The 24,602-nt window shown below is 43.8% G+C and overlaps 1 long non-coding RNA gene across 2 annotated transcripts in view; it reads right to left on the minus strand.

Annotated features, from left to right (window-relative positions):
- LOC114017880 (uncharacterized) overlaps nucleotides 1-24,602 on the minus strand; it is a 59,115-nt gene that overhangs the window by 23,677 nt on the left and 10,836 nt on the right. The window contains exons 1-5 of one of the 2 annotated variants that reach the window (XR_008730377.1): nucleotides 13,955-14,199; nucleotides 8,263-8,533; nucleotides 5,769-7,326; nucleotides 4,512-4,595; nucleotides 1,470-2,457 (exon numbers count right to left, since the gene is read on the minus strand). This is a non-coding gene — a long non-coding RNA (uncharacterized LOC114017880). Of the gene's footprint in view, nucleotides 1-1,469; nucleotides 2,458-4,511; nucleotides 4,596-5,768; nucleotides 7,327-8,262; nucleotides 8,534-13,954; nucleotides 14,200-24,602 lie in introns of those variants that run through there. The other variant, XR_008730376.1, reaches the window with a different exon arrangement.

The following is a 24,602-nucleotide window of genomic DNA, read 5'->3' on the forward strand; positions in this document are numbered from 1 at the left end:
AGAACTGTTAAGAGAAAGAGGGAGACAATTCGGGACCGCAAACCCAAAACCCAGCTACATGGGGACATAGAAGGACATCCTGACACTAAGCACATGGAAGAGAAAATGAGAGATGATGCTAATGGCTGATACAGGCACTAGTAAGATGGAGGCAATCCCATCTGCATGCACAGCAAAGGGCTTCTTTGCTCTTTCAGCAGATATAAAGGAGCCCAAGAGTCAGCAAAAAATGTAATTATACTAACTTTAAAATCCTTTGCACTGCCGGAGTAATGTGAACTGAGCCCCCCTATAAATGAGTCAGGCCCAGTCTCCAAAGCCAGCTGCTCCTTTAGTGCAGTGATCTGTCTCTATACTTGCTGATAAGCAGACTATGCCCCGTGACTTATAATAAAAGGGAAAGATGGTCCCTGAACAAATCCAGAGAAGATGTATTGATTTGCAAATAGTTTAAAAGAATATTCAAGGGTCATGAGCTGACCCTTTTTCAGCTCTGACATTTTATATCAGGGAGGATCCTATTGAGATGGGAATTCATATCCTAGACATTGTTTTGTCTTGTTTCATAAATAAGTTGAATAGCTTAATTGATTGACACCCACTGCACTTTCCCAGCTTCCTCAGGCTCAAAAGTACACTGCTGTTTTCTGCCATAAATAATATGAACTTTCAATCAGCCGCCAGGCACAAAAAGGAATGAAAATTCTTCATACAATAGCTGCAATCTGGCATACGAGGCACTGCAGGTCTAAAAAGGAGAGCAGTATTTGATATCCCCAGGTATTCATTTTCTTCCTGTGGCAGCAATAGCATTTTCCTACCCAAATGGCCTAAACCCTAAAGAAGAAACACCCAGGGGCTCCTGCAGGGAGGAAAACCAGTTTGCCACAGCATTTATATGTGTCCAGGAGTTGGGAAACTGGTTTACAACCCTGTGAACACAGCATGGGGAAGGACAGGCTGGACCAACAAATCCAGTCCCTTAGAGGTGCCGGTAGAAGCATCTGTTCATCCCTCCTGGACTCTGATCCAACTCCATCTACATCCGAGTGATATTATTTGCCCCTAAGCTCCCCATTTATCCCCCAGTCTCACTCCTCTGATGGCTACAAACCTCCTCGTAATTTCCAGTCTATGCTTATTTGTGATTAATTGAGATCAATCTGTTCTCATAACAGGTTTACTCTTTTACTTAAATAGCTCTTTTTTCCCTGGATATTTAGCCCTTAATGGATTTAGTGTTCATTTCTGCTTCTCAGCCCTGGTTTCACTAAGGGAAACAAGTAAGCCATAGATTTGAATCTCTTCTTTTTAAGACAATTTAACAGGCTTGTCAGCAATTCTAGTGACTTTTGGTGAGCTTTTGGGTAAGCTCATAGCCCACACTTTAAAAAAATGGGTGAAAAAATTAGTTTGAGAGGGTTGAGGACTTCCTTTTGAGGAAGAAAGGCTTGGATCTAAGCACTTACCTTTACTTGTTCAGGTTGGAAAACATTAGCTTCTAACTTCCCTGCACTTAATTTCCTCACCTATAAAACAGAAAAGACAATACAGACCTCAAAGGGGAGTAATTAAGGTTTCTAAAATGCTCCAAGATCTTCAAGTGAAAGGTTGAATTCTAAATGTGAAGCTCTTTAGTCTGTTGTTCTTTACTTGGTACCTCTTAAGGACTGCAAACCCTGGAGAGATCGTACTGAGGCAGGCTAAAGCCAAGGAAAGGCTTCTCCATTGATTACAGTGGGAAACTTTTATGTAAAAAATTACATAAAGGGTAACAGTTATCTGTTGCTAATACAGAGCAATAAAAACCGGGAGAGAAAGCATGCTGACTGAAACTATTGCAAGACCGATTGCTAAGATGAGTAGTTTCTCTTTAGAAGCAGCAGCAAAGAGTTAAATCTATTTTTCTTGGTTTGCTTCAGAAGAAAACTCTCCAAGGATGACCACCATATGCATCCTCATCTGTAATTAATAAATGTTTGGAAGGACACTTTCCCACTCAACATATGAAATTATAGATGATCCCTTAATTCCCCAGACATTTGCAAGCCTTGTCTTGTCAGAATTGAATTTACTACAGCTGATTACCCTGAGAATGCACTGACCTTCTTAGCTCCTGCTGTGGTCTTTATTTTTTCCATGGCAGATAATATGGGGACCAGAAACTGGGGACTTGGTAGTAGGGATTATGTGATACTAATGAGACAAAGCTTATTGTTGATGTTAACTGTTATTACCACTAAAAAAAGTGCACAACTCCAGACAGATGGACTTCACTTTGTTATACCAGGAGGGAGCGAATGCATTTTGACAGTAGCAGCATCTATTTAAAATCTGGATCACATCTGGTGCCTCTCTAAAGCAGACCATATCTGATCAATCAGAATTATGGCTCTTCAGTCTCCAGACGAGTTAGAAGAAATTCATTATCTGTTTTGAAGCCTGCTTCTCTTTCATCTATTAAAAAAATGAAATAAGATTCATTGTCACTGGATCCATTTAGCTACTGAAAGAAAAAAAAAAAAAAGGACAGTAATTAAACTAACTAGCAGGCTCCACATCTGAAGACATGATTAATTCTTTGAAACACTGCGCATGTAGGTACTTGGCTCACACTAGGCTTCAGTCAACAGTTTCTTAGCTAATGAAATAGATAGCCTAGGACTTATCTTCATTTCTGGTTATTTCATAAACTCTTGGAAACACTCACATGAATTTCTTCAGACTCTGTCAGAGGTCAATATTTGTTTTTCAGACACATTTAGCCCCTGTGCTGGGCATGGTGCTTGGGAGCTACCACCTTGCGGACAGCAATGTCCCCATGGGGCCTCCTACTCCTGAGGATGTCCCTGTTCTCCCATGTATCCCCTTCTGGACCAGCAGGTTTGAGAGCTGAAAGTTGACACTGTAATGCTGGGAATTCTTCTATGTGAGGTTTACTGAACCCAAAAAGATGGTGAGAGCCTGGGCTTATGAGTACTTAAAAGCAGAATGCAAAAGGATGTGTCCTGTTCTGGATCACTTGAATTTCTTAATATGATTATTCTGTTTACAGAGTTTTCTCTTGCCTTTGTTGATGAGCACAGAAGTCATATCAGCTATGACTTAGTCTCTTAAGTTCTTGTCACTGTTTCCATCTTTACCATGTGCTTCCTTTGAGGTCTGCAAGAACACAGTTCAGAAAGAAGCTTTCTGAAAGCAATCAATTTTTTTAATTTCCCTGATTCACAACTCTTAAAAGAAAACTTATAAGGCATTTTATGAGTTATAACTAAAGCTGGTGAGAGAACAAAATGGTATTTTGGGGATGGGGAAACACAGAATTTAGATTCAGAACTATATCCTTTGAAGAACAATTTAAAATGCTCATAAATATTTGTGAAATATTTCTCAAAATTCATTGTCAAATTGCCATTTTTTATTTGTGCTAATAAAACCCAGAGAAAACATATACTTTCATGATGGGGGTGGCGGCAGTGACCGTAACCTTCCAGAGGAGCATCAGGTGTGCAAAGGAGACCAAAGCTGGCATTAATTTCTTCTGTACAAGTGATGGCTCAGAAGCAAATGATTTTGACTGATAATGGATCATGTTCATATGGGTAAAGTACAAAATGAGGTTATAATAGGTGCCTGCCCCAAAATGCTAAACCATGCTCAAAATTAGGTGGGGCAGCTTCAAAGACATTATCTACCATGGGTTCAGGAACATCATAGGAAACTTGATTCTGGATGACATATATCAAAATCTCCTGCTAGCAGTACTAACTTCTCTGGAATTTCTACAAATAATGGATGACAATTTTCTAAAGAAGAAGTAAAAGTTAATGGCAGCTAAGGTGGAAGTGATTATGTTTGATTGCTGTCTAAGCCAGTTAAAAACACATGGTATTTCAAGACAGACAGTTTCACAAAGCTGAAAAAAAAAAAAAGTCCTTTCTTACAAGCCAGCTGTAAGAAAGGACTGAGGACTAAGTGTAATGCCTGCAATGAATAGTTTAAAATTATTTAGCTAGATGTAAAAAGAGCCACGTAACAACAAAAAAACCAAACCAAAACTGTAAGAAAGCATGGTTCAAAAAACAATCTAGGATAGAAAAGGATGCAAAATGAGCAATAATAAAGATGAATGGATGGACGTTTAGAAGACAGATGTTGTAAACACTGAAAATACATACTGAAGCTATATAAAATTAATAAGGAAGAAAAGGGATGCAAGGAAATACATATGGCTGAAGAAAAAGACAGTAAGAAGCACATGTTGAGTCCACTGGGACCAAAAATAAACCTACCAATACTATAAGCCCATGAGTAGTAAGAGCATTGGAATAGCCAGTAATAATGCAGAACGTCAGAAATGTTTAACAAATACATCCATTCCTTGTCCAGGAGAAAACCATTGTGTTCATATCATAAGGAAAGGATTAATATTTTCCACTTTAGCCATAATCAAAACTGAGGTAAAACACCCACTACTGAAGTAACTTTTTAATAATAGTACAACCAGATACCTTGCACCAGGATTACTAAAAGAGCAGGTTAGGAAGCAACTCTGAACGCTGATTTTAGTAACTCAGGTCCAGAAGTGGTAGAAACTTGAAAGAAAGCAAAATTATGGCAATGTTTGGATACAGTAAAGGAAATGATCAAATAAGTATAAGTCTGTCAAGCCTGACACTTAACTGAAGTAGTAATAACAGAAAATTTGACACATGATTTAACTGCTAAAGAATTCAAGAAGGTACTCTAATAACATTTTGAAAGAATTTATGGAAAACAGAGCTAAAAGTTGCTAATATAATCACTGTGAAAGACAGAGACAAATAGGACCTGTTGCTTTCACTTGTTCTAATCTCCAGAAAAGATGCAAAATATCCCCTTTATCCCCTAGGTAAGAAATACTTGGGGGTTAGGAAAATGTGACACAAAATTCAGACTTGCATTCCTTGAAAAAGCATCTGTTACCAAACTTAGAAGGATGGAGGAGATCCTAATCAGGGCTGGTACAATTTGATATATTTTTTTTTATTGAAAATAACCAGCTGTGATCTGTAAATTTTTTAGTCATGGTGATGCAGTAATAATTTTTTGTTAGTATCATAATTTAGCAATCATATAAAGCTTTGAAGCAGTGTGATCCAGAATAGTTGCAGAAGCCCAAAGCTGATATGCGATGCACTTGTCCCCTCTATTTTTACATACACTTCAGTAATCAACCTCCAATATAAAGAAATAAAGTATTTGTGAAAGAAGTAGAAAAGAAACAGTCAACATATCTAATTTCTACCCAAGTCAGAAACACACATGAAGCATGGTCTCTGCAAATAACTGAGATACTCTTTTTTAAAATCTGTCATTCGTCTGCTGAAATAAGGCACATCAAATTCCTTGAGGTGAAGAGACAAATTCCCTTTTTGTCCTGAACTTTCTGAAATAGTCCCAGCACATGCTCACCACTCCCAGATGGAACATGCAACAGCAGGTTACTGAGTTCAGGGAATGACTGGTGTTCATGTTGCCAGTTTCTTTATGCAGTTATTTCTGCATTTTCAAATGGCCCTTTTACCATATGGAGACGAAACTCCCTCTCAATCTCCAAATCATCACACCTGCTTTAAAATTTTCTGTGATTTGAGGGGTGGGACTGAAATTCCAGATTAGGACACAGGAGCATAGCAAGGTGTCCAAATTCCCGCTGCAGTCAGTGGAAACGTAGTCAATGCAGTCAGTCAGATTTGGAGAACTATTTGTCTGAAGGAGACACTCACTTTGATTAGCAGATTAAATCCCACACAAACCGCTTTAACATCTCATTTTTCAAAGAAATGTATCCGATGTTCTGCAGCAGGAAAACAGATCTTTCTTTTCCAAAGAAATATTTCATTATACGTTTCTCTCTGTAAAAAAAATTCTCCGCAGGACCATGCAGAAGGCATTGCTTACTGCTTTAAAGCAAATGTTCTTTCAAAGACTCCATTGTTCCTCAGCTTTTTGGAAACTTCTCTGCTTCACAGCTCTGTCCTCTTAATGCATGACGTCTGAAGGGTCCCCAGAAGCTACCCCCAGATTTTTGCAAACACCATGCCTGTTTTCCAGAATGAGTACAAACCAAAGCCTTGCAATGATTTGTCTCTGCTTTTTGTTCTTTTTGAAAATGTATTCTTCTTCACTTCTGGATGTGCCTGTTGACTCTTTCGAAGGAAGGAAAATGACAGCATTCTCCCAAATGCTGTGTATGCCCTTCCAGCTCCAGCTGGGAAAAAAACACTGTATCAGAGCCAGGCCTGCAGGGGATGCAAATTCCTTGTACCAAGATTGTCCTCACCAGACAGCCAAGCTAGAGCCATCTCAGTCTTGCAGCAGAGACCTAAGGAATGACAAGCAATTTTGCTCAGGTCACACTAAACTGTAACCTTCGGTGTGAACTCCCCTGCTTGCAGGAACAGAGTGGGAGGTGCGTGGCATGGGAACACCTAAGGTATGAAGACACATTTGCATCACATCTCTGATAATGAAGATATGCTGCCAAGCGACTGTTTATAGGTACCCAGTTATCACATCATGATTTGCAATATTCCAGAATATAATACAAAAAAAGACCCCAAAGTGAGACAACACTCTGCAACACCACCTCTGATGATAGAAACATATTTTCCACACCTGCAGACTTCACACCCAAACTAATGTCTGTTTAATAAACACTAGGGAGAGAACAAAATACTGACTCTGGAGTTTCATCAACAATTAGAGAAAACCTGTTAGTGTGTCAACAATCAGCTATTTCTGCTTGATGACCGTCACGCATGCTGGATGAGATGTGTTTCTCAATTGTTCTAATTCGGGACAAGGGCATGATACAGGTGTATACTAATTTCAGAAAGCAATCAGATAGCCTGACTTATGGATTGTATTAAAAGGAATCTCATGGTGGAACTCAGACACAAAATTATCTTGTTTGTACATATGGTATAAGCACATTTTCATCCCACTTTGAGTTTGGATTTTAAAGCTAATTACATTTAGTTAGACAAGATGAGGAGATTTTTAAGTGCGTTGACAGTCTTTCTGCCTTGCAAGTTATGCCAATTGCTAATTATTAGCACTTTATAATCTTCTGATCTTCACCCCTGACATCTTTCTTTGAAGCATTTTAATTCAGATTCTTCAGGTATTCTTCAGATCCCTACGTAATCTTCCCATTTGAACATCATTCACTCACCTTCCACACATGCCAAGAGTTACATTCCTTGTTGACTGACTTAGCAATACAGCTTTGCAAGATCCTAAGATGCTTGTCATCACAATGTTTGATAATGCAAATACTCCCTGGAAGAATAAAGAAAGTACTTGGGTTTTTTTCTCACCAAAATATCGTATTCTAATTTTTTTCAAAAAAACCTTACTAAACCCCAAATTTAAACAGGTTTTATGGCTTTTATAAAAAGGAAACAAAACTCAAATATATTAAAGAAAGACACTGAGCTGGACCAAGAGCGCAACAAAGCATTATAGTCCTAATTCCTAAACCCAAGTAAAAATTCATGATCTTGGCAGGAGTCAAGCTGAATTTCAGTAACCTGAGAACTTTAATAAACATGGTCCAAGCCCTTCAACGGTTAAATCAGCCTAAAAAAGAGAAGCCCCTTCCCTGGGGTCCTCACTGGAGCACCGTCTGCCACCAGTGGAGGACATGTCCTGCTCAGTCCCAGCACTACTGGGAGGTGCTCTCCCTTTCAAAGCCAGCCAAATCCATTTGCGTCACACATACTGCCTGCCCAGGACCATCCCTTTTCTGTGCCTGTGCCCATTTGGCAAGCCCCCCAGCCCTTCCCCCAGTCCATGCTCCTATCACCTCAGTCTGCACACACACAGATTGCAGCCTGAGCACCATTTTGGCACTTCAAATACACAACACCTGTTTTGAAGGTTAACAGATAGTGACAAGTATAACCACAGTCTCTGCTGAGGTTTTAGCCTGCCAGTCAGCCAATTACGCTATTATTTTCAATAGTTTTTTCTCCCCACACATATACCCCTTCACTTTGCAAGGCAGCTCCATAGGCAGCTGCAACATGCTCCATTTTGGAAAGACGGTTGGCTTTTCTGTCTCCTTCCTGGTGGCCAACAGCTCTCAATGCTATTCCTTGCCATGCCAAGGCACTGGACCGTGATGCCGCTCCTTGACAGGTGCATGGCACAAGGATGTTCCAGTAGCTTTGTCCACCTTATGTTCATCAGTGCCACCACACAAGTTGAGCTTACCTCTGGAGCTCCATCCCCACGTTTCACCTCTCTCTGAAGTCCATGGCCAAGAAGAGTCATGAGCTGCCTCGGTCATGGGTGCACACTGCAGGACTGGGATTGGAGCTGGGGTCACTACCAGGGCAGGAGGGGGAGGCTCATACATCCTTGTCTAAATGTTCCCACGACCAGGAAGTTCCTCCTAATCTCAGTGCAGTGCAGGGGGCTCTCCTTTGTCAATGACTGTACTTTGACAGACGTCTTCTCCCCAGGCAGCCCGGGCTAGTCTCTTCTGCAGTGAGGAGGATAGAGAAAAGGGCCTTAAGATGTGAGTGTAGCAACACCCCCAGCTCCCCCCAAGCCCTACAATACACAATCTACTGGCATTCAGGCCTACAGCCTCAGCAGGGACACTGTGCCTGGCCACTGCAGTGTGTAGAAAAACACAGGCCTAAACATTCGTACTTTCAGCATTAGGCTTCCAAAAACTTCTGCCTAGAAGCTTCTCTAGATTTTTCAGTACACTATTTTGATTTTATCTTAGTACAGAAAGTAGAGACCAAGCTTTCTCTTTCCATTGCTGGAAAAGGGTCCAAAGATATCTGCAGCACTAAGAGCATTCAAAGTCCATCTCTATTACAGATCCTGCTGACCTAAGCTGAACAGCATGGACGCTGAGAGAGGGTTCTTTCTTCAGGGTACATAACACACTCTGCAATTGAATTCTGAGGACAGAAAACAAACGTTGAGCCTGGTGGATGTAATCTGGGCAGGGGGGAAAAGCTAGGTTGTTGCTTCATGAAACAGGAGCACTCAACTTTTTGAAAAGACTTCCCCCCCCACCCCAATTAAGCTGAAAAAAAAAGGCAGCTGTAAATACTCATTTAAGGGGTCATTAACTCTGCTGCCCAAAATAAAGCAAACATAGCAGCATTGTAAAGAGCTGTGATGAGCTGTCAGAGTCTGCAGCACTCCTCCCCAGTCAAATCCATTGCTCATTTCCACTGGAGCCAGCATGCGATTTCTGTAGGGCTACACAAAGTGTATAGCCCTGTCCCTGTTCCAGTGATGGGGGACGCCAACCATGTTAAGCAGGTTCACAGCACCAGAAAGCAGTGACAGAGACAGTGCTGGCATCTTTGTGGTGGAAAGTCAGAGGCTCAAGATGCAACAGGAAGACATAACATCGTTGGTGTTTATGATGTGTCAGAATAAGAAAATGCACAGGGCTATTTCCTTTGGGGTGGGAAGGATGGATAGAGCATAAGGTTTTCCTCCCTGCTGGCTTCCCAACTGCCTAGCAGGACCTGTAAATGAGCATGGCACTCTCCTAGTTTGAGGGAAAAAAATATCTTTTCCCCTATAACTTTCTGGCAAAATATTGGTTTGGGGGAATCCACAATTTCCTTACAGAGTGCAAGCTGATGGCAGCACAGTTTCCAGTGGGCTCCCGTACTTGTTCTGAGTTAACAAAGTTCACAGACCTGTGAGGAGGAGGTAGTCAGGGGGGACCGGGGGTTGCCAGATGCCAAAATCTTATGCCAATGTCCCCTGTGACCTAAAGATGTACTAGGGCAGCTTGAATGCATCATATCCCAGAAGAAAAATTGTGGGGCTTGGCATGGGGGGGTTGAGCCTAGAAGTGGTGTTGAGATGATGAACAGCTGGCAATAACAAGCCCAGATATCACATGCCCCTTGCAGGGAGAAGGCTGGGAGAGAGCAAGGAAAGAAGAAAGACTGGACCAGCTCCTGTGCATCACAAAGTGGTACCTGGAGGTACTGGCTTCATGAGATGGAAGATCAGCCGAAGATGTATATCCCACCTTGACCATAGAGTGGGAGAAGGGTCACAGCACATACCCAAGAATGCAGGTGATGGTGGTCTGACAAAGAGGTTCACACCAATTCATGGTCCACCTACTCCTGGTGTGGGAGTGTGGGACTGAGACCCCTCCACATGCTGGAGCACTTTCACATAAAAGCTGTTGTGGATGCTGAGAAACCAGAATGGCTCAGCAAAACAGTCCACGGAAGGGAACAGGTTATTTAAAATTTGTTTGCCCAGGCTATACACCAGCAATGTTGTTTGGAGGCCAACAAACCTACTGAGGGAGCAGTATGAGATGAGGATTTAGATGCCAAGTTCTCAAGAGGCTTTTCCAAACACAACACTGCTGCTAAATTTAAACAAAATCTGTTCCTGTCCATTCTGCATGCCATCCTCTTCTCTGTCACAGAAGGCAACCTGAACCTGATACACCCTCCAGACATGTATTTATTTATTTATTTGCTGCCTGATCACCTGGTGACCACTCATCCCTCTAGAACATCCCATGGCATCAGGGACAGCTGGGGTGCCAAGGGCAACCAGCCACCACTGTATGGGAAAGGACAGAAAAATGCAATAAAGCTGCTGATGTGGTGCACCCAGAGTCCCCAGGAAGCATAAGGATCTGCATGTTGTCCAGCTCTCCTGTAACACAGAGCAACGTACCTTCACTAAAAATAAGGGTTGCATTTGAACCAAAGCTGTTCCTAAAGGGAGGCTGACTTCACAAATTCAATTTTTTTCTGAAAGCAGATCACCTTGGCAAATGCTTTTCCTTTCTCTGAGAGAGGGGAGGTGGAGGAAACGCCTGCTCAGAGCTCTTGTGTCCTCAGCTGCACGACAGGTCAGTAAAGAGCAATGAAACACCCCATCAACCGAGCCTGTGCTGTTAAATTCAAACCAGCAATGCCACACGACTTTTACCCATATCATATAATCAAATAAAACTGAAATTTCCATTCCTTTTCAACTGCAGTAATGCTGTTGGAATGACGTGTAGGGTAACACCGGGAAAGTTACTGCTGTAAAGTAAGCACCTGGGGTTTAGTTTGCATACCACATGGATTGGGGGTTATTATCCATTTAACATATTTCTTTTGTCATATATTAGAAGCAGAGCTTTTGAGCAACAATATATTTGCATACTACTTGTAACCAACACTGTTAGTTAAAACATTCTGTGGTATATTGCTAACAGGATACCAGAAAAGCCTGAACCAGGAACACCACCATTACCAAAAAAACAGAGGGCATGTCCTCAGGAGAAGGAAAAGACAAAACACCTATATTCCACACTGGCATCCAAAAGTTTCCCATTCATCAAAGCCAAAATATTGTCATGATCACAGCATTTTTGAATTAAATCCAAGATAGGTGGGTGGGAAAATGCCAGGAGCACTTATTTTTTTTCAAAAATTTCTGAAAGGAAATAATAATTTATAAACCCTTTCTCACTGGGAAATAAAAAAAAAAAACAAACAAACAAAACAATTAGAAAAGGAAAAAAAAAAGAAAAAGGAAAAAACCCACAACAGCCAATTCTAGCTACGTATGACCCTGCCAAACAGTTTTTGTAATTACTACCCCAGGAAAGACCTGGGCTATAACTTGGGTTTCCCAGTGTTTAATTAATTAAAGCAATACATAACAATAGTAAAGAATTTGTTGGTTTTGCCATGGCCTGACCTGGAAACTGTGGCCAAACTACCAGGACTTTCTTGTGTCTGGTCCTGTGTTGCTGGGTTTTGTTGATTTTTTTTTTTTAAGTAACCCCATACAGACTGCATGTGCTCTCTAAACAAAGCCAAGGTTGTGAGCACCCAATGTCACAGAGCACAATCCCCCTGATGTGCCTAACAGCTCCCAAACACACATCTGTCCCACTCCTTCCCCCATGGATTACTCCATCCCAGGACTCATCCGTTTTAGCTGGTTACATTTTAAAATACAGAAGAGAGGAAATGTCATTCCTCATTTGTTTTCTTTAGTGTCTAGTTAGCCTCATAAACAACAAGGGGGGTGGGGTGGGGGTGGTAGGGGAGGGATTTTAAAAAAACTCCTCCTGCATGGTATTTGAGATTTGAAAATGGGAAGGTGAGATAGATTCTTTGGCACTACACAGGCAAGTGGGCAGAGTAATTGCTCTGATAGCTGGACCCAACCTTCTGCATTTCTGCTTAGCAGGTTAATGCTGAACCACTCTTTGCGAACCTGCAAATGATCTACAAAAGCTACACAAGGCACATGACTGAAGCTTTTACTCAGGAATAATCTGGAAGAAGGCTCAGATTTCTGATTCAATATCTGGTTTTGCCACAGAGGTTAAATGATTTCTGTCATATAGACATGGAGACAGCTCTGCTTATGATAACTTATCAACAGGGTAGCAGAGAGAGGCAAATGCATTATTAGCCTCTCAGTCCCTGTGTAAGAAAATGTGGATAGATTTCTGGGTGGTTGCTCAAGCCCAGACACCAGCTTGACCACATGTGTTTGGGGCACTAGATAAATAAAGCCACCTACATCACTTACAAATAACAGACAACAGTGAGCAACAGGGAGAACCTCCTCGAGCCTTCAGGAGAAGGTCATAGCTGAGCTAAGTGCAGAGACCGGTTCCCTGACATGTGGCTGAGAGCACACCAAATCACTGTGTCATTCCCCATCACCAGGAAAGCTCGGTCCATCTCTGGTGACCACAGCACACAAGCTGACCCCAGGACAGAAGGCAATGGAGGGAGAGAATCCTCTTTCTTGACTCATCCATACATAGCACTTCGTGTCTTGAGCACCACAGAGCAACAGTGTGGGAGACACCAGCCTTGTACTGAGGCAGAGCATCTTCCTCAGTCCTCAGCCATGACTCTGCAGCTGGCCATGCCAGGCCTGCCCATCGCCATCCACCACAAGGACATCATGTATGTGTTCATTTTAAATCTAGAGAGGTGATCCACTCCTCTGCGACTGTGCAGATAACTGACGCTTAGCCAATTAGATTGATCTGAGTGTCCTAAATGGGATGTAGTCAGCATTTAAGTAGATCATTGACAAAAATAGAAAATCAGAAGAGCCTGGGAGCTATTTTGGTCTAGCCTTTGACTGTAAATGGTGTGGCTGATAGCTGAGACCATTGGCTCCATTACAAGTAAAAGCCCCATTTAGAGTAAACAGATGAACTGAGTCAAAGAGACCAGCTTCTTTTTTTACATTTTGGTAAGTTTTTTTTCCTATGAGAAATACCCTTAACACGATCTACATTGCCTTATCCCAAGGTCCCTTACAAGGGAAACAATTAACCTCTACTGTCCCAAAATACCTTCTCTCTTTCATGTGTATCCCATTATTGCTGTACACAAATGTTTTCAGATGATGCCTTTTGATTCATAACACTGATATTCATATATGAAAATGCAGCCCATATCTTCTAGCAATATCAGAGGACTTCGTTTCCAGTAGATAAGACTGCTGCGCTAAACCATATTTTGGAATGCAATATCCAGCCTTTGATCTCTGACTGGCTTAATATTTGCCTCCCACTATAGCATTTGAGTAATGTTAATGGTCTTTTTTTTTTCCAACCAACACCTGTGAGAGGGAGGGAAGTAGTATTATCACTGTTTTATAGAGGATCACTGTTAGCAGAAACAAATTAAGGTCAAGGTTATCTGAAACATTATCAGAAATAGTTCTTCTGGGTCCTACTGAAGGTATTGGAAAAGGTAAGAAAGTTGGTCAAAATTGTTCTTGGAAGCTAAACTTCCCCTGACAGTAGAAGAATGCTTAATCTAGAAAAAAAACACACCATCACAAATCCCAGTGGGTGAAAGCTGAAATAAAGCACTGAAATAGAAAGTATTTTTCTCAGCTGTGAGGATAACCTTACCATGATCTCCCAAAAGTGGGGTCCTTCAGTCCTTCACTCAAGAGTAGATGCCTTTTTCAAGCTCATTTGGAAGCTATGAGCTTGATGCAAAATGATATCTTATGGTCTGAATCATGCAGGAGGTCAAACTGAAAGATCATCATAAGTCCTTCCAGCGTTAAAGTCTATGACAGATTAGTGTCTTTCATATGGATAGTTCTTGCTCTGAGCAGATGCTGAGTTATTTCAGCATTTAAGTGTTTTGCTGCTGGCTTTGATAGGATTCACTGCTCTTACCCTGCTGCCTTCCAGCTTTTTATCTTCAAGAGAATGCCCTGCTGGTAAGGGCTGACACGAGCTTTGTTTTCCAGTAACCATTTTATTATAATAAGCACTGGATCCAAAAAAGGACTGACAACCCAAGATAAGAGAGTGGCAGAGTATCAATTTACAGCTTCTTTCTCAAGACAGGCACATCCCAGAAACACCAACTGTACACATGGAGGAAATGTTTGAAAAACACTTCCTGTGCTGTTTTGTTCACATTGCTCCAACATGCCAAGGATTCTCAAGTATACCAGCCTGAAAAATTTCCAAACAATACCTGGGATGCCAGAATTGTGCTTTAGTGGATGACATCTCCTAATATGTCACCTTGGACTGAGGTCCCATGAGGAAAAACCTGCTATTAAAGTCCAGCCTAATTGCAAAATCATGGAATAATTTAGATTGGAAAGAGACCTCTGGAGATCACTACTCTAACCCCTGCTCAAAATAGGGTCACTGTCAGAGCTGTCTGCTCTAGTTTTGAGTATCTTCAAGGATGGAGAGTCCCCAGACTCAAACTACTGGCAGAAAAGCAATAAATAATGGAACCAAACTTTTCCTGCTAGCAGTAGAGGCTAGAGCAAGTGACAGAAATAAAGGGTAGCGGAAGAGGTTCCCAAGTTGTAGGCCAGGAGGCTCAGACCTGAAGTTTTGGGACTTGTAACTGGAGAGGGGGTAGAAACTCTACCCTTGGAAGTTTTCAAGAGGTGGCCAGACAAAGGCTGAGGTGGCCTGACTTCCCATCAGCAACAGCCCTGCTTTGAACAGGAGGTTGGACTAGATACCTCTGGAAGTCCCTTTCAACCAGCGTGTCTATGAATCTGTAAGCAAATAGGTCCATGGTTCAATCAATCAATGGAAGCCAACACAGCTTTTGTAAACTCATACCTCAAAAATCTCTTAGCTATTTCTGAAGGATTGACAGACATCAGAGTCAGAGTAGTTTGGTTGATTCGCTGCACTTGGGTTTCAAAAAACACTGACACCTGGTAAAGGCTCTAGAGAAATTATTGTCATGGGTTATCATAAACTCATATCAGATAAAAACATGGGAAGTTTAAAGTAAGCATAAATAATGATATGTATGCACGCATACATGCGTGTGTGTACATATGTGCATATATTTTTGTATATATGCACATTCTCATGTATGTAATAAAAGAGTTCCTGGGAAGTCTCCCAACACCTTGTAACTTGTGCTGGAATTTCAGCTGTTTAGTGTACAGTGATCTGGAAAGAGGAAGAGCGATGACATGACCAATGATCAAGTGCTAAAAGTTATCCAGCATTTTCAGATCTAAGCCTGAACGTAAGTGTGGGACGATCTCATGACACTGAGTAACCAGGCAATGAAACCACAGTTAAAAAGTCAGTGTCAATAAGCACAGATTAATGTAAGGGGGAGAAATCATACTAGCCATACAAAGGAAAAGGACTGAAGTAATTGTGAATAATTGTCTGAAAATTCCAGGTCAGTAGCTTTGAAAAAGAGAGTGAGAGTATTTATCAGAAAAGGGCAGAGAACAAAATAAAAAGTCCATTGCTATTGCACACGCTCAAATATTGGCAACTTTGGACAGCCCTGGTCAGTATTTCTCAATAGCAGAACCACAAAAGGTAACGTGGAAGGCAATGCTGATCTGAGACCTGGAGTGGCATTTTTATGCCAAGTGACTGCATCAACTCTTCAGCTTGAAAAGAGCTGATGGAGGGGTGGGTCCCTAGATGCAATGACACCAGAAACAGGCTGCTCCATCTGTAGGTTTAATTTCCCCCAGCCTTGGCTTAGCTTCCTTGCAAAAAGCACAACTATACACAATTCATACCAGTGCACCCAGATGTTACCCATAATGTGTGCAGAGGACAGGCCAATTAGCAGCCTGAGGCCATTTAGGTATTTCATTCTGGGATGGCCAGATTACATATATGTGACAAGGTCTACAGAAACCCCTCATTTCAGTCTGCAGAGGTAGACTAAGAGAAGGAAGGAAAGCAAGCAAGAGACAGACCTCTGACTCACAGGTGCTCGGGTGCGATAAGAATAAATGAGAAACGGTTCAAAACACGCTGCATCTTTCACACCCACAAGCCTCATGATGGGACTGTAACAACCATGTAGTTTTGAGTGGCGTCAGGAACAGCAGGGATTCCAGTTCAATGCTGCTACTATTTACTTAAAAATAGTATCAGTGGGTGGAAACGCCTATTTCCAGTTTTGTAAGGGAATAAATCACTCTAGAAGTCTCCGCTCCCTCCAGAAATATCAGTGTCAGGGGACATGACACATTCAACAGCCTGGAGGACAAGGTCTGGGCACCAAGAGCAGTGGTCAGGACACTGTATTGCATGGGCCAAACTGGGGCTGGTGCACAAAATGTAACTGTCCTTTTACTGTTCCCAAGTAATGAGCCCAGTGAAAGAAAAGCAGTCTGCCCCCTTAGATCGAAAAGAGCTTTCTCCAGGTCTGGGCCACACGTTGCCATAAGAGGCAGGGACCTGAACTGCCAGACATTTTGTGACAGCTGAACATATTTGCATTTGGTGGGTAGTCCTTTCTAGAAAAGCTTTCCTACCAATTGCTAAATACTCTGGAAGATTTATGACGTAGGACATTAAGAACTAAGATGCTAAAACGGTCAAGTTAGTAGCTCCTACCCATACTCAAGCTCAGCTTTCCCGACACTATATACAGTCCCTTGAGCTCTTGGTACGGTGAGCATCATCCAAATCCATTTGGGCTCCTCCTCCTGGTATAATCAATGTGTAAGTCACAGACCGGAGCTTCTTGGCAGTAGTATTTTGACTTAAGCATCTTACAGAACACTAAGAGACCATTACAGAGTCCTGCAAAACCAGGCAATGCTACTTTTGAGTTTCAGTTTTGCCTGACAGGTTTCACGAACCTAAACTCAACCCCACAAAGCTTTGCAAACAGAGAGTGTGACAGGAAAGTTGGCCAGCACCCAAGCCCATCCTGACAGGGGAAACTGGCTCAGCTGTTTCTGAAAACACCTACTCAGTTCACCCATGCACTGAGCAGTTTTACAAGTTAGTCATTAACCACCTCACCCCCACTGAGGCACACACAATGTATAATAACCTCATGATGTGGGTCTCCACACTCAAGTGCTTTGCAGATGTATAATGGATCCAAACTCTCACACACCCCTTTGGGGTCTTGAGGAGGAGTGGAAGGAAGGAGTCTTGGAAGGAAACTCCCATGATGGTTTCAATGGTACTCTGGTTGCCAAAAAGGTGTCGGGATCCTCTGTGGGTGCAGCCCCAAGTGATGAAGGTGAGTTACAGAAAGTCAGCTGAGGCATTACGGAACTTGAAAACAGCTGCTAGAAGCTGCATTGTGCAGTACTGCTCACTGGCAGGAGCTTACCCAGTATGTGAGAAACGAGAGTTCCTCCTCCACCTGGAAAAGACTCAAATCACCAGGTTGATTGGAATGTGACTTAAATACAGGGGTACTGGCACTGCTGGATCAAGGCATGTCCTGTTGAAGTTGGCCTGACAGGTAGCCACACAGGAAAGACTTATGGGGCTAGAAAGATGCCTGGTAGAGAGGAATGAGACCTGGTAATTCAGGCATTCAGCAGAGACCTGGCTCCTATTTCTTGCTCCAGTTGGGTATTCTTTATCACTAGATCATGCCTCCTGTCTCCAGGACAAACTCTGCATCGCACTACTCATTTCCTCATCTGTTCGTATTTTCAGTGGCCTGTTAAGTCTCAAAGAAGGGCCAGGAATAGAACACACAGAAGAGGACCAGCCTCTTTTATTTGATTTTGAAGAGATCTACTCAGAGAGAGCTGCTTTCTCCATGAAGCCCCTGGCCCACTGCCCCCTCAGAGCAAGACAAGCCTTGTCAGCACAAGGGATGATTTTCCGACTGCCTTCTGGCACTCAGGGATGCTGCCAGCAAGCATGGAGGTAGGGCTATAGTGAAAAGCTGGAAGGAAAATTTGATAAATAAAAGGTTTCCCTCCCCTTCACAACAGTGACATTACGGAAGGAAACAAAACAAAAAGTGACACAGGGCTGAGATAACGCCCTGCACACTGTCTAACCCTCTGGTAGGGTTCCCTCTGCTCTTCCAGGATGGAAAGCCTGGGAAAGAGAGGATGCCTCAGCTGCAGAGCCCAAGGTCCTTGTCCCTTGTTTAGGACCCTTCACCCCTAATTAATTCCTGATAAACTTGCCATGGGGTTTAAACATGAGCATCGTGGTAGCACCCCTGTACCCTGAAGCCCTCTTCCAGGCAGTGGCTGTGGTTGCATCTGGTTTCCTCCCTTACACACAGTAATTTTGCCAAGTGCATCAGCTGCAATCAGGGAGCGGGTCCGGTAGGCGGCATTTCCTCAGCTGGGAAGAGGGACTGGCCATGGCTGTGCCGCAAGGTGCCGCAGGCCTTGCTGAAGGCCACAGGCCTCACTGCCTGCTGCAGGCCTCACCGAGGGCTGCAGGCCTCGCTGTGTGCCACAGGCCTCACTGAGGATTGCAGGCCTCAGTGGGGACTGCCACACGCTCTGGAAGGAAGTAAGTTTTACTTCCATCTGGCAGCTCTCAGTGTAACTAATCAAATGATGCCTTATCAGTTTTAAGACAAAAGGGGAAGGGAAGAACAAAAGATCAGAGCAGGACTGATCTCTGTCTTGTCGGACTCCCCAGGGCTCTTTCCTGTTTATGAAAAGTTTGCTGAGGGCTACAGAGGAGCCTCAAGTACAACCTCTGCTCCAGACAGCCTCGAGCACTCAAGAGGAGGAAATGACTCCAGACTTGGCAAAGTGAGGCCCGTCTTTGCCTGCATGTCCTGCTACTCACTGGAAAGTAGAAAGCAAAACGTCTCAGAGGAGGTATGTGGAGCACCGCTTTTTGTCACGACCCTCAAAGTGAAGGCAAATGCACACTGAAAATGTGTCACTGAGAAGGATGCAGGTAACATCCTAGTCTGGTGGAGTTGGGAATGCCGTGGAGCCAACAGCATACCTGGGAATGAGGCTGTTTTGCCATGCGATCACACAGGGTCTCTCATGAACTGACTCAATGGGAACAAAGTTCTCATACTTCAAGGTTGCTGAGTTTGCTTGTTGTGCTCATGTGTGAGCACTTTTAGCCTACAGACCTCAAGTGTTCTGCCAAATAGTTATGGGAAGACTTTCCCCTGTCCAAATTGCGTTTGCAAGCAGGTAGCATTTGCTGTGGCATTCGCAGAGCTCTTGCTCCTGCAGTAAAGGCATGTGTGTAGGGTTCTGGGTTTAGATGTTTTTTTAATAGAAGCCAAACCTTGGTTTGCAAACACAAGAGCTACTCTGCCCTCAAAACTGGCAAATCTGCTCATGATGGCTTGGCTTATGAGCACAAGTGCAGACTTTGGAACATGCACAGGGATCTGGCGGCTCTGCAAGGAGGTCCACACGTTAAGCAAACCACTTGCCAGTGATGTCTCCCCACCCTCCCCTCCAGGCCTGGCACAGTGAAGCCCTTTGGGGAATGTAGTCCCCCCTCTCATTCAGCACAGAGGATGCCAGCCCAACCAGCCATCAAGATCCACATCCTTGCCTGGCCAGCCACATTGCCCCATGCAAGCCACGAGGCTCAAGTAATACTCACCCCCTCAGGCTGGATTGTAGGCCCCCATGAAGTAAGGGGCCACAGCACCACCTTCCAGCAAGGAACCCCTCTTGGGGCAGCTCTGCCATCTCCTATGACTGTAAATCCACACACTGGGCAAAGCCAGTGGGGAAACAGCCCCAACTCTCATCAGTGCCCTAGTGAAGACCTATCTGGGCTGCCCACCTGGAAGGTAAAAGCCAAGAGCCTCTGGAGAGGAGAGGACCTGGCTACCAAACCTTAACATCCTTCCTCCCGCTCTCAGGGTATGGGAAGAAATCTGAGAGAAGGTACAAAGCTGCTCCTTCTCTGCAGGGGCAGCTCAGGATTTGATCCACGAATGACGCTGCAAAGGACAATGAACTTGTGCACCAGCGTTCTTGACAGGAATCTTATGGTGATGAATCTATCAAATATCAAATAGCTTGGGTGGGGAGGAAAAGGTAAAAAAAAATACTTTGCTGAAAGGGAACAGAAATAGGCCATGGCACAGATCTCAACTCCCTGCTTACCGGCAAAGCTGCTGCTGCATGAGCTTGGAGAGTTGAGACCCTGAGGACTAGCCTGTGCCTCACTCCCACAGCTTCAGCAACAACTGACACCTATGAGAGAAGCAAAGGCTTTTCCCCAGGCGAAGCTGAAGGACCCTTATGCTGCCCAGGACCCTTCGCTTCAAAATGACCAGCTAAAACATGCTCATTGCCGTGTCCGCAAAAGGCCCTTCTGAGGCCCCTAGTGTAAAAGGTGAACCCACAAAACACCTCCGTGGTACAACAAGGAGTGCATAGGCGAGCAAGTACAGTTCAAAGGCACTCTGTTGACCAGCGACACAATGTTCTCCTCCTGACTGCCAGCCATGCAATTGCAGTCTGTGGTCTGAAACTCCCTCCCAGGTCCATCAGCAGCACGTGGTCTCAGTGCAGTGCCCCTTGGGCTGTAGCTGTGGCTCAGGGAGGCTGTGGTCCTCCAGCACCCTGCCATGTCTGCTGGCACAGGGATACCCTGGCTGTCGGGAAAGAAAGGAGGCAGCTCAGCTTTCCAATTCCCAGATGAGTCTCCAAGGCAGGCAGTAAACAACCCACAGCAAACAGCAAATGGAACCAGAGAGACAGTAGAGCAACAGAGCCATTTTCAGATGTCTGGAATATTTCGCAAGCCAGGGATGATTTAAGTGGACTTGGCCCCAGGTTTGCATGTAGGCAAGGCCTTTGTTGGCCAAAACCTAGCATATCCTACAAAGCTAAGAGAAGGAATCAGAGGAGATCCTGCAGGGTGCAGGTGTTGTGTGCCCTAAGCATCCTGCAGAGGTAGGAGCCCACCCTTGCTGGCACCACTGGTACACAAAGGTGCTAATCAAAATGGGACAGAGTTATAGTTGCAGTGCATGAAAAACATCCTTACCCTACTCTGCTTTTCAGGCTATTTAATTCCTCATGTAATTTAACCTCTTCCCCAGCCCTGGGAGTCCAGGGGTTGTTGCCTTGCAGGGTTCTTCCCTCCCACATCCCCCCCATCATCAGGTCCCGCTCTGGCCAGAGGAGCAGCCTCCAGAGCAGCTGTGTGCAGCAGGGGACCTCCTGGTCCCCACACAGGCAGCGAGACTCTCCTGCCACAGCTGGACTCATGCCACCCAGCTCCAGGGAGGTGAGACTCTCAGCCACAGAAGGGCGGTTGTTCTCCAAGGCAAAGTCCCACTGAGGGCAGGTCAGTGCCAAGGGACACTCTTGAGCTGGGATGACACGTCCCACATGGGCAGTGGCCTTCACCCCTGCCAATACACTACAGGTGGCCACAGCAACTGCAAGCTGTCCTGAAACTGGAGCCTTTACATCTAGTTAGATAACAGATATGGTCCATTAGTTTGGCACGCAGACAGGCCGCTGTGCCAAAAAGCCCATCTCTACTCAAAAGGGACACTATTAACAGTAACTCAAGAGGATGCAACAGAAGAAAATAAACAACAGTTGAGGCAGTTGGTGTAATTGGCCAGCAGACGAAAATAAATTTATGCCAGCTTGTGAATACGGCTGCTGAGCATGATTCAGTGAGTAAATCGTGTGGCACAGAACACAAGGCAGGCAGGAATAAAATTAAGTAAGAGACAAAGGCCAGGCTGCCTCTTGGAAAATATCACCCCTCCAACCACCCAGTTTTTCCCATTTCTGACTGTTTGACTCACATGTGTCCCCTGACATCATTAATGTATGGGTTTCCTAGCCATCCATAATGTTTTTCAGGAGGGACATATGCCTGTGCCACTGCTAAAACAAATACCCAAACCCTGCAAACCTCAAGAAGAATTAAAAAAAAAGAAAACGTTCAGCAGAAAATCCCAACCATTTCAAGTGCTCTTTGAGCACCATACATGAATAACAAAGAGTGAGCCTGCCATTTATTCCTTTGCGGATCACTTTAAAGATCCACTTTTGTTCTGTGCTTTTTAGAGCGGCTAGAGTCCAATGGACAAAAATTCCATTCCCAGGAGCACACAAGAAAGAACCGGGAGCCCTGGGCTGCACATTTCACCTTTACTTTTTTGATTCTATACTATAAATGTTCGGCATGGTCTTAATACACTGAGCCAGTGTTTTCCTTTATGCAGTGGGGCTGACAGCTTGGAAACTGGGATTCTGCAAGCAGGAAAGGAAGATGGAAGCTACAGATGATGTGAATCACCTATAGAAAAAGAGACCTTAGCCAGGGTGGGTGGGACCCTACCAAACATGAACCACAACCTCTGCTTTGCAGATGCTGCTTCTGGATCTTAGAGGCAGCAGAGAGAATATCTCAACTTTTTGCTTCCTGATGTGGACGCTCGTAAGGCAATTTAGACACCTGCTCATCTCTGGTTTAGCTGCAAACCACTTGCTTTTATCAGCTCACTCTATGAAACACCGACCTACTTTTTTTGGCCAGGAAGATGCAGTTCTTGCTCACACAAACATGGTTTCAAAGGCAGTGGAGCCCTGATACTCATGTCCTCTCCCACCCTCACAGAGACTTCCCAGCTTGTTGCCAGCTCAAGACAATCCTTTGCAGAGATCTGGGGGTCTCCCTTGCTACAGAGAAAACACTGAACAAGCAACAGCTGGTTTTCTTGCCTTTTTCCTCAGACCACTGGGCTGCTTGTTTCCCCTCTCAAATCCTGATTTATTCACTCATTTTTTTTCAAAACAGTCAACTAAATCACAGTGAAAAGCAATGAGGACACTATAAACTCTGCAGAAGATGTTACCACAGCTATCCTACAATTCCCTCTGTCTTTGCTTTGACTACCTTGTTCTCCTGAGCCATATAGGAAGATACTGCCTTTCAGCAAAATATAGACATGAAAAGTCTCGAGGGCTATGCCTCAGATAACAAAGACACTAGCATTTCCTTGTCAATTATAACTCTAAGAACTAGAAGTTTTCCTTTATTTAGTTATAGAATAAATATTTGGGCCAGATTTTCAAAGATTAGTTCAAATCCCATTTAGCTACAGCAAATAAATGGCCTGGTTTTTCCTCAGAACTTAGAAGCTCTTTGAAAAATCAGGTCATGAAAGTGACAGCGGGAGCTGCTGAAGACAGAGACCTTCTACCAAACCTTGCCCCAAACAGCTTCCTGTGCTGACAGAGTCACTCCTCTTTACTCCTCCCCGGAGCTTGGAAAGTAACCTCACAGTGGTAGCATCAGACAGCTGGAGGAGGTAGGGGCTACTGAAGTTAGTGTTGTTAGCTATAGCTGGCATAATTAAGCAGATACATTTTCATGCTCTGGTAGGATGCACAGATTCACTGAGACTGAGGCCAGGAGGATCCACAGCAGGCATTTAGCCTGGCCTCGTATGTCCAGTACAGAAACCATTTCCTTCTCTGAATATGACAAATGCATCCTTAGTGTGACCACAAAGCCTCCAAAACATAAGGCATTTTAGGGTAAGGTTAACTAATTAACAATAAATTTTGTTTCATGCACATTTGAAACCACAACGTACCTTTAGGAAAGCTGTTTGTGGGCATGTGTGGTTGTGCGCAGACACGTGTCTGTGTCACCTGATGCTGAGGAGACTGTAATGCATATCTTTGTACCTGCAAAACCAGTGATCCAAAGTCCTCCAGCTGCCTTGCAAATATCAATTGGCAACTCACATCCTGGGGACATGGGTAAATATCAACTCCCCTGTTTTACAGACAGGTCAACTGTTGCATAACCTCAGTTGATGTCATTCAGAAACTAAAACCAAAAGGTCATTTTCTCTTTTAAGGACTATATCCCTTTCCCTGCATTGTGTAACATTATTTCATGTCATGAAACCATTTTTCCCAGTATTTTACATTTGTGTCTATCCTAAATTCTGCTGACTTCCACGCTTGTCTGTTCTGCAACCAGAGATAAGTGTTCTGCTTATTTATTGGAGATCTCCCTACAGGCTTTCATCACATGTTGGAGTCTCCAGCAACTCCGATCCCTACGGAGCACCACCAAGCTCCATGCGCAGGTACTGGAATGGACTGTTTGGACCCAAACCTTGAGCAGATGTCACTGGGTCAAGCTGTGAACCACACACTCAAATGTCTAATGACTGTCCAGACACATGTGAAACCCAGAAATCTTACATCAAGCCAGAGTGGAAGGCCTGTCTGCCAAAGTAACAACTGGCAAATCTAAGCCATTGCTTGAGGTCGTTTTCAGCATTTGGTACACAACTTCCCCCTTTATTTGGAGAAATGCCATTGAT

Source organism: Falco cherrug, chromosome 1 (genome assembly GCF_023634085.1).
Source record: "Falco cherrug isolate bFalChe1 chromosome 1, bFalChe1.pri, whole genome shotgun sequence".
Taxonomy (NCBI): domain Eukaryota; kingdom Metazoa; phylum Chordata; class Aves; order Falconiformes; family Falconidae; genus Falco; species Falco cherrug.